This window comes from Camelus bactrianus, chromosome 9 (genome assembly GCF_048773025.1).
Source record: "Camelus bactrianus isolate YW-2024 breed Bactrian camel chromosome 9, ASM4877302v1, whole genome shotgun sequence".
In the NCBI taxonomy this organism is placed as follows: domain Eukaryota; kingdom Metazoa; phylum Chordata; class Mammalia; order Artiodactyla; family Camelidae; genus Camelus; species Camelus bactrianus.
In genome coordinates this window covers 62,066,752-62,076,384 of record NC_133547.1, presented here as the reverse complement: position 1 = coordinate 62,076,384, position 9,633 = coordinate 62,066,752, and positions in this window count along the sequence as shown.

Below are 9,633 nucleotides of genomic sequence, written 5' to 3'. Positions count from 1 at the left end.
GCTTCCAAAGTATGGCCTGTGTCGTGGGGAAAAAGGAAGTGAACACTGGCTGACCAGGTCCTGGTAAAGTGCAGGCAGGGGTGACTGGGACAGCACCAGCTCACTGTTCAATCTACAGGAGAGGAGAGGGTCTGGGCAAGAAATGTAGGATGGAAAAAAATCTCAGCCAGGGGTTAAATGGGATTGTCACTGAAAATCTGAATGGCCCTACATCCCTGCTTTCTAATTCTGGGAAGGGATAGGGCACCTAACTGTTCTCTGCGAGGAAGAGTCCTGAGGCCAGGGCCTAGTATTCAGCTCTAGCCGACCGTGGATGTGAGGGTCAGGGGGGCAGAAGCTAGAATTAGAGCACTGTGAGCCTACTAGGTACAGCTGAAGGACTGTCAAGGCCAAGACAAAAAGAGCTTCAGGCCTCTTTAGCCTGCCTAGCTCAGAGCAGTGTGGATCAACCCCAGAACAGCCACGCACCCCTCTTCATCAGTGACTGGACAGCTTCCTAAACCCAGGTTCAGGCCCAGATCTGAGATGGTGGAGGGCAGGAAGAGCCCTTGTCTTCACTCCTGTGTCCCCAAAACACACAGCCTCACAGGTGCCTCCCATAGGTCCTCCCACAGGGCAAAGCTACTCCCGGCACACCTCCACCTCCTACTCTGCTGTCACACAGCTGTGGGAAGACACTCATTTCTGTCCTGGACTGGACAGTTGAGAGCCTGCTGCCTCAATTGGGAGGTTGATGTCAGGAGTCAAAGGCATCAGGACAGGGAGAGCCTGTGCCAGCCTCTGTGAGAGGACAGAAGAAAGTGCGCCTCCAAGGTCTGTGACACAGAGAAATGCCCCATCAATCAAGTCCATGAAGGCCACAGCCATGCCTTGGCCATCATCACTGGGACTCTCCCCAGAGAAAACTAGTAAGTGCACACTGCAAAAAAAGAAAAAGAAAAAAAAAAAAAGAAAAGGGGACGAGGCTGAGATAGTCCAGGATACAATTTATTGTGTTGGTGATTACTGGAGGCTCCCCCTGCTCCCCTCCCCTTTTGCTCTCTTCCAACTTTACCTTTTCTTCTGTCTCCCACTCTTCTTCTTCATGTATTCAAAGCTGCAGAGAACCAAAATAAGAAGGAAAAAAGGCATGTTGGTAAAGGCAAAAAAGCAGATGGGTTGGCATGTGGGAAGAGGACTGCTTCTTTGTCTCGCCCACAAAGTGGGGGTGCCTTCCTTGTGTGCTTCTGCCTGATGTGTGGGTACAATTTGCTGAACCCTAGGCCTATGACATTCGCCCCACCCCCACCCCCAATAGCCTTGGAGTGCCTTATTTAGGCCGTCCATCACTTATGGACAGAAGGCTCTTGGCTTGTCTGCCAGACCCAGCTCTCTGGGCCCGGGTAATATAGGAGGGTGAGCTTGGGAAGGACTCTGGGGCCTATATGAACTGCTAAAGAACATCTATTGTTTGCAGAGACTGTCACTGGTCTGTAAGAAGGGGTCGCTTGTTTCAGAAAGCTACAGTGGGGTGATGACCAGTTTGAGTGTGATGTCAATGGTCAAGTCTCACTTACCTCTGAAGACACCCAGGGCATACAGATCTTCAATAAATGCTGACTTGGAGCAGCTGAATAAGCAGACTGTCATGCTAACACCCGTGTCTCCAGCTATCTCCTCTGAATCTCCTCAGAACCTTCTCCACATTTCCTCAAGCATCCTCTTACAAACATCACTCCACAGGATTCCATTCTAGGCCTTTTTCTCCTCTGTCTTGAAACACACTACTTGAACTACCTCATCCATTTCTCTGGCTTCTGTCTATCTGCTGAAGCTGTATGCCAATTATTCACACAGCTCTCTCCTCACCTCCAGACTCCTAGATCCAACAGCTGACTGGACACCTCCTTTTGAACAGCATGCTCAAAATCAAACTTACCACCTCAAAACCTGCTTCTTCCCTAAGGCTCCTGAGGTTACAAACTGCCCAGGTACCCAGGCCACACCACTCGGTCTCATCCTTGACTCTTTCCTCTGTCCCCTCATCCCGGCCACCAGAATCTTCTTGATTAAATACCCTAAATATTTCTAAATTCTGTTTCTGTATATTCCTGTTGGGACCACTCAGGTTCTGGACATGTTGACCTCCTGCTTCTGGTCTTGCCCTTCTGTCCATTCTCCAAGATGCAAAGTGATTTCTAAAAACATAAATCTATCACTACAGTCTCGCTTTCTCTTAGGAAAAATTCCAACCCCCTCAACCTGGCTCACAAAGCCTTTTATGTGTGTTCCTCTATCCAGCCTCACTTCTGCCATCTAACTTCTCAGTGTGCACTGGACCTCACTGAACCACCTGCAGGGCTTGCTCGCCTCTCCATGGTACACTCTTCCCACCCCTCATCTTGCCTTGCTAATCCCTGTTCACCTGATAGGCTTCAACCTACACATCGTAAATTTCTTCAGGAAGCTTCCCTTCCACTATGCTCCTGTTACGGAAGCCTCTATTTCCTCTAGTACTATACCCCATTGCAATTGCTCATTTACTTTGTACCCTCCAATATCTACATCCATAAGTATTTGCAACTATTCTACTAGGTAACAGGCATCACCCAAGTCTGAGAAAGATGACTGGTGCCTTCCCTTGCAGAGCTCAGTCCAAGTTTTTTGTTTTGTTTTTAAACAGTTTATTGAGATTTAGTCCACATGCTATGCAATTTAAATGTACAATTTAATGGCTTTTAATATATTTACAGAATTGTGAAATCATCACCACAATCAACTTTAGAGATTTTATCAACCCCCCAAAACACTCTGCACCCCTTAGGTACCATCCCTGGGGCCTCTGCATTCCCTACCTTTCTCTGTCCCCGAGACCCTGAGGCAACCATTAATCTACTGTAACCACAGATCTCCATCAATATGCTGATTCTGGATATTTCTTATGAATGAAATCACCTCGGTCTTCCCAACTTACTCAATTCTAAGATTCACCTTAGAACTTTCCTGGAGATTCAGAGACCAGGGAGTCTATATTTTAAATACGTGCTCTAAGAGAGTAGATCTTAAAAGTTTTCAACACAAGAAAAAAAAAAAGTCTAACTGTGAGGTGATAGATGTTAACTAAACTTATTTTGGTAATCATGTCGTAATATACACATATATCAAATCATTATGTTGTATACTATAATACAATGTTATACCTAAATTATATCAATAAAACTGGAAAATATAAAACTAAAAAATTTAAATGAATATATAAAAATAAAATACATTATGGCTAAGTTAGGTGTATCCCAGGAAAATACATACATACATAAGTACATACTCCAGGTAATTCTCTATTTAATTAGGCTGCATCTGCCTTTACTGTCCCCAGCTAATAAGGCCAAATATATAGTAAGTGGTCAAGCTTTCGATGAATACCTCTAAAACTTAACACAATATGAAAACATTTTGAGTATGAAAGGATGGTAAGCTTAATGCAGAAAAAGCCTGGATAATCAAAACATCCCCCCATATCTCCCATGAAACATAGCTCTTTAGAATGAACTTTCACCACTGGGTTCTTAATTAAGGGATGGAATGGAAACCTGAGCCGGGGACAGTATAGGGAGATTGAGGTCAGACTGGTGAAGGAGACAAGCAGGTTGACTACACAGGAGCCAGTTAGAAAGGCCTTATGGAATGGCTAAGGAGCTTGGAATTTACCCCCAGGGCACTGGGGAGTCATCCTGGGGCTTGAAGCAGGGAAATTTTGTGATCCCATCAGTGCTTTTTAAAGGTTGCTCTAGCAGTTGCGTAGAGAGAGGAGGCAGGAAGCAGTGAGGAGTCTGGAGCTGTGGTTAGGAGAAGTGAGAGTGCCTGAGCCAGGTTGGAGGTAGTGAGGATAGACAATAGGTTACAGTGAGGAGCTGTTCCAAAGGCAGATGGACAGGATTTGGAGATGGATGGCATGTGGGAGATGAGAGAGAATGAAGCCCAGATGTCTGGCCTGAGTGATGGATGGATGGTGGTATCTTTCACTGAAAAGGGGGAACCCTAGAGAAGCAGATTGGGAGGTGAGAGACAAGGCTCATAGGGTGGCCTGGGAGCCATCCAGGAGGAAGAGTCCAGAAAGAAGCTGGATATGTGGATCTGGGGCAAGAAGAGAAAGGTATAGAGTAGAGGCTTGAGAGTTATCCTTGCTCTACTTCAGTCTCATATGACTAAAGAGTTGTCAGTGACCAATCTGTTCCTTCCATACCTACAGCCCATACCTCTTACTTGCTTCTCCATCCTTTACCTACTAATGTTCATGAAGTTTAGTTTGTCTCCAGACTAACATAAGACAAAATATAAGGCACTTGAGGGCTAGGGACATAATCTGTCTCCAGAATTACTTAGCCTTGAGCACAGACCTGAGCATCATGCAGTTATTCAGGGCTTACTTATAGATTAATAAGTCATGACTCCACATACCTCTGCTATCTGCTCTCCTGGTGCCTGAAATTTCCACCATTAAAGCCCTTCCTTTGGGTTAAGGTAGTAGTGTCCAACTTGCATTAGGGGCAGAAACCTTTATTCCCCCTAAACAAACCACATACAATTTGGAGAAGTGGGAGAGAATGAGGGAGCAGAGACCCAGAGCCTGCCTGATAGACCTCCCTTCCCTTCCCTCTTCCCCAGCAGCCCCAGAGCTGAAGAGTCATCTCCAGAGGATCCCTATAAAAATGGAAATGTTACCTAACAGAGTGAGGAGCCCTGAGCAGCCAGGAAAGAACAGGAAGAGAGAGGGTGGGGCTGGAAGATCTGAGTATTCATTCCGGTTTTGCCAGCAAGTTACTGGAGGATTCTGAGCAAGTCACTTTACTTGAGTTTAGGACAAAACTGTGGGTGGCTCTTCAAAAAGACCTGTGAGCATCAATTTAAAGGACAGGCATGAAGGTGTTTTAAAAAGTGAAAAAAAGGAAAGCTGAGATGGAGTATTAAAGGGTGATCAATGTATATCTGAAAAATGCAGGTAAGAGCACAGAAAACAAAAGTAAACTACTTCCCAAGTGTGAGATGCAGGGCTAGGCAAAGTCCTTTAGACTTTAGAGAGCAAAAATAAACAGGGTTTTTACAGGGGTCTGAAGAAAACAGACATCAATTAGGGAAAAAATTCCTGTGGATCTGGGTAGGAGATGATGTAGAAAAACAGATCTTTAAAATTTAGGAGAAAGTGGTTGGCTCTGGCAGTTGACATTGAAAGCTTTCCAAATGTCTTACAAGGTTTAGCATCACTACACCCTGGTCTAATGGTGTGGGATGATTTGCTGTCTCTCTTAACATTCTTGTGCTCATTTTTGCCCTTGATTATGGCTCTTCACCTTATATGCCTTTGCTTGCTTGTTAATGCCTTCTGCTCCTTTAACACCCAGTTGAAACCATATACTCCTGGGGAATGATTTGCTCCTTTATGAGTCCATTTCTTCCCATCATAACAATTAATGTTTTTGGTTTGGTTTTGTTTCCTAACCATTCTGACCATTAAACTCTGAGTTTAAGGACAGGAAACACATCTTGGGTCATCTTTGTATCCGCAGTGCCTAGAAAGGGAGCTGAACATAGCAGGTACTCAATAAGTATTTACTAAATTGGATTACATCTCACACATGTCCTCGATGGACACAGAAGCAGTAGGAGTATTCAGGTGTAGCTTTAGGTCTTAGTCCTAAAGTAGGCAGGAAGAAAATCTTAGAAAATTACTTAGAAAAGCAACATATCTCTCCTCCATTTGTTGATTCTCTTGCTTAATAAGTTCCAAAAAAAACCCATAAATAATCAAGATTATTGCAAGCTTTACATGGGGTCAACAGTAGGAGCTAAGGAAGATTTTGGAAATAGAATTGTTCTCCTAAGAATTATAGCATAAAGTACACTTTTCCCAGAAAGAATGACTCCCAGGCCAAGGAAAGCCTACTAGTAAGATAACTATTAATAAATCTATAAAGATCATGTCCATCAGAAGATGGATTTGGGAGTGAGGATGGGTAACAAGAAGTATAAAAATAAATAATGATAGTTTACATTTATTGTATGATTACTGGTACCTAGAATTATGCCTAAATTTGCTTGCATTTTCTCATTCAATGCTTACCATTTTGTGATGTACAATTATCATCCTATCTTATAGAGAAGAAACCTGCAGTTGAGTTGTTACTAATTCACCCAAGATCACACAGCTAATTAGGAGCTAAGACAGGACTCAAATGCCAGATAATCTGACTCCAGCATCCAGAGAGAGTGATATTAAACATTTAAGTTATATAAATAACATCCCAATCTAATTAACTGCTCACCAAAGCTTTCTAGTATATGGTTTCCCAGGAGGCTCTCCTATAGGGAGAGAACATGCCTTTTGCCAGCATGTGAGTACCAGTCCACTTGCCAGTAAGTAAAACAGTGCTCTACTTATCCAGCAAGCTCCTGTGAACTTGAGTCCCTAAGGAAGGAATCTACTCTCAAGGCTGAAGGCCAGATCCTAGAATGTGGTGACTTCACCAATGCCATGTGGTAAGCTGACAACCTTCTGCTGATAATGCCCTGAACTCCTGTGGACTACAAACCTAAGACTGTCCATGGGAAGAACACTTCAATAACTCACTGAGTGGTTTTAAATCACCAAAATTCTCATGGGTGAGGCAGTCTGGGATAACAATGCGGAGAACAAACCTGTCCTTATTTTTATCATCCTGACTGTTCTGCAGGTTCACATCATATTACTTTTCCCTCTTGGTTTGTTTCTGCCAGCCTAAAACATCCTGTCCTTTTGGTTCGGCTTTCTGTTCCATGGACTTTGAGGCTGATTTTACCAAGTAGGACACATCACCACTTCCTACAAGAAGAAAACATTTCCTTTTGTTCCTTCCTAGTGATCCTCATCATTTTCTTGGCCATGTCAGAGCAGCACATGGGATCTCAGTCTTCAGATAGCAGACTCCAAGGCCACTTGGACCCCATTCCTGGCTTCTGAGACCTCAGAGGTCACATAGCTGTAATTATAGCTGATAGGATATATAGTAGTTATCAGTCTGTTTGGGCTGCTATAACAAATACCACTGACTGGATTATAAACAGCAGATGTTTCCTGCTCACAGTTCTAACGCTGGAAAATCTGAAGTCAAGTCACCAACATGGTCACATTCTGGTGAAGGCCATTTTCCTGGTTCATAGCTGGTGCTCTCTTGCTGTGTCTTTACACAGTCAAAGGGGCTAAGGATTTTTATGAAGCCTCTTTTATAAGGCAGTAGTCCTATTTATAAGGGTTCCACCCTCAGGACTTAAGGGACTTAAGCACCTCCCAAAGACCCTACTTAGTAATACCATCACATCTAGCATTAGGATTTTGGGAGGACACAAATATTCAGACCACAGCAGCTGTGAATATAATTGTAAATAGAGTTGAGGTTTTTTTCCCATCTAAATACATTGCTTTATATTTACCCACAATAAAGCTTTAGAAGACATTCTTGTAGCTTAAAGATAAAGAAGATGGTTTGAGGCAAAGTCTTAGAAAAAGTGAATTAATCAGATTATTAAAGGTATTAGAAAGGAAAAAAAGCTAAGAACTTAAGTGCAAGTCAGCATTTTCCCTAGTATGTAGTTCCTGAGTACACCAGGAGCTGTTAGGAGTGGAGAAAAATGGAAATATTCCAGAGGCATCTGGTCATTTTCCTCTAAGTTTGCCTTTTCTTTATGCTTGAGTCCTCAGGTGTACCTAAGAGACAACTGGAATCATTTGGTTTCTACAAGAAGGGGTCACATGTAAATTTTCCAAATACTTCACACATTTCTAGAATAACAGCTAATCATATAAGGCAAGTACCTGAGATTAGGAATCATAAAATTTGGGTCCTGGTGCTGAGAAACCAAATTATCCCTTTTCCTCAAGTCTGTACCCAAGCAGCTGAATGTTGCTGGAGAAAAACCACACACTAGGCCAACTGGTTTAACTTTAAATTCATAATCACAAATTTAAGTTTTGGGTTCCCAATGCCGCCAAGGTGGTTCTACTAGGAAAACTGCAAAGTTGCTTTGCCTCTCCCCTGTATTTACATCAACCTTCACCTATGCTACCCTAATTATCACAGTGGAAGCATACTGTTTCCATCCAGGGTCAATTCTCCAAGCTTCCTTATATCCTCCCATGGATTTCATCCCATTTGGCCTCATGCTCTCCTGTATCACTCCCAATGACAAATAAACATGTTCTAAAATCCTTTTATCTTTCAAAACATCTCCTCCCTTGACCCCATATCCTTCCAGTTATCCCTGAATTTCTTGGCTCCCTTCACAGCTAAACTTCTCTCATGTTGCCTACCTGTGCTGTCTCCATTTCTTCACTTTCCCATTCACCCTTCAACCCATTCCAGTCAGGTCCACACCTCTGATTTACTGATATGAATCAAGCCAAAGTCATCAATGATGATCTCCAGTAACCTTCAAGGTAACCAATCCAATATAGCCATGTCTCTGGCCTGAGTTTACCTCTTAGCAGCACTACATGCAGTTAACCACTCCCCTATCTAAAATTTTCTCTACCCTTGGATTCCAAATTCAATACTCTGGATTTCCTTTGGCCTTCCTGGCTGCTCCCTCTCAGTCTCCTTCTCCATTACTCTATCTAAATGCTGGAGTGCCTAGAATTTGGCCTTGGAACTTCTCTTCACTCTTTCCTCCAAGTTAGAAGTCATAAAATGACAGTTCACAAGTTTGGCTTAATCAGCTCATGCAGTTTTAAAGCATCTCCAATACCCAGATATTTTACACACAAAAAATCCAGATTTCCTTTAAAAAAAAAAAACAACACAGAAGATCTGTCAACATTGGGCTAGCATTCTCATAATGTAACAATCAGCTCATGGAGCAAAAGCTGTTCCTTTGACGCTGGGTCCGTTTGTTCTCCGTGATCTAAGGTAAGGGAGTTAAGAATACAATCGTTTAAAGTCAAATTCCCATAAATACCACAGGCTCTCCTCCCTGAGCCACAAGAATATCTTCCAGTTAGTCTTCGGTGAACTTCACTGCTGGTTGGGTAGAGTTTGCAGGTGCATCCTAGGGAGAGGGAGGGGCGACCGCACTGTGGGGCTGAAGGACTCCGCCCACAAAGAGCTCAACAGCTCTCGGGCAAAGACAAGAAATGTACATTTTAAAATACAGAATTACACCGTGCCAATACATAAAGTCCTTTCGGCAAAAGACTTCTACGCTCGTTTGAAAGCATCAAGTCTAGCCTTCGACTGGCCTCGCCTGGCTGAGGTGGCCCGGGCACCCCAGAAGGCCCTCGGCCTCTTCTCTCACAGCCGGTATTAGGAGGTCCTCTGGAGGGCGGAGAGAGCCCCCCAAACTGCTGGTCAAGTACAGTCCTTCTCGTTGTCGCTTGCGGGCGCTGGATTTCTGAGGAGCTGGGAGAGAGTACCCGCCCGGCCTTACCCGGTGGCGGGCTGCGGTGCGCCGCTCAGAGGGCGGATCCGGCCCGCCTAGGGCGGAGACTAGGGCGGAGACTGAGGGCGGGGCCCCGCCCAAGAGCCGCCTCAGCCCCACGGCCTAGCCCCGCGCGCGCTTCCTCTAAACACCCTCCCCTCTATCCCCGCCCTTACAGATTCAGGGCGGGAGACTGCGGTTAAGGAACCA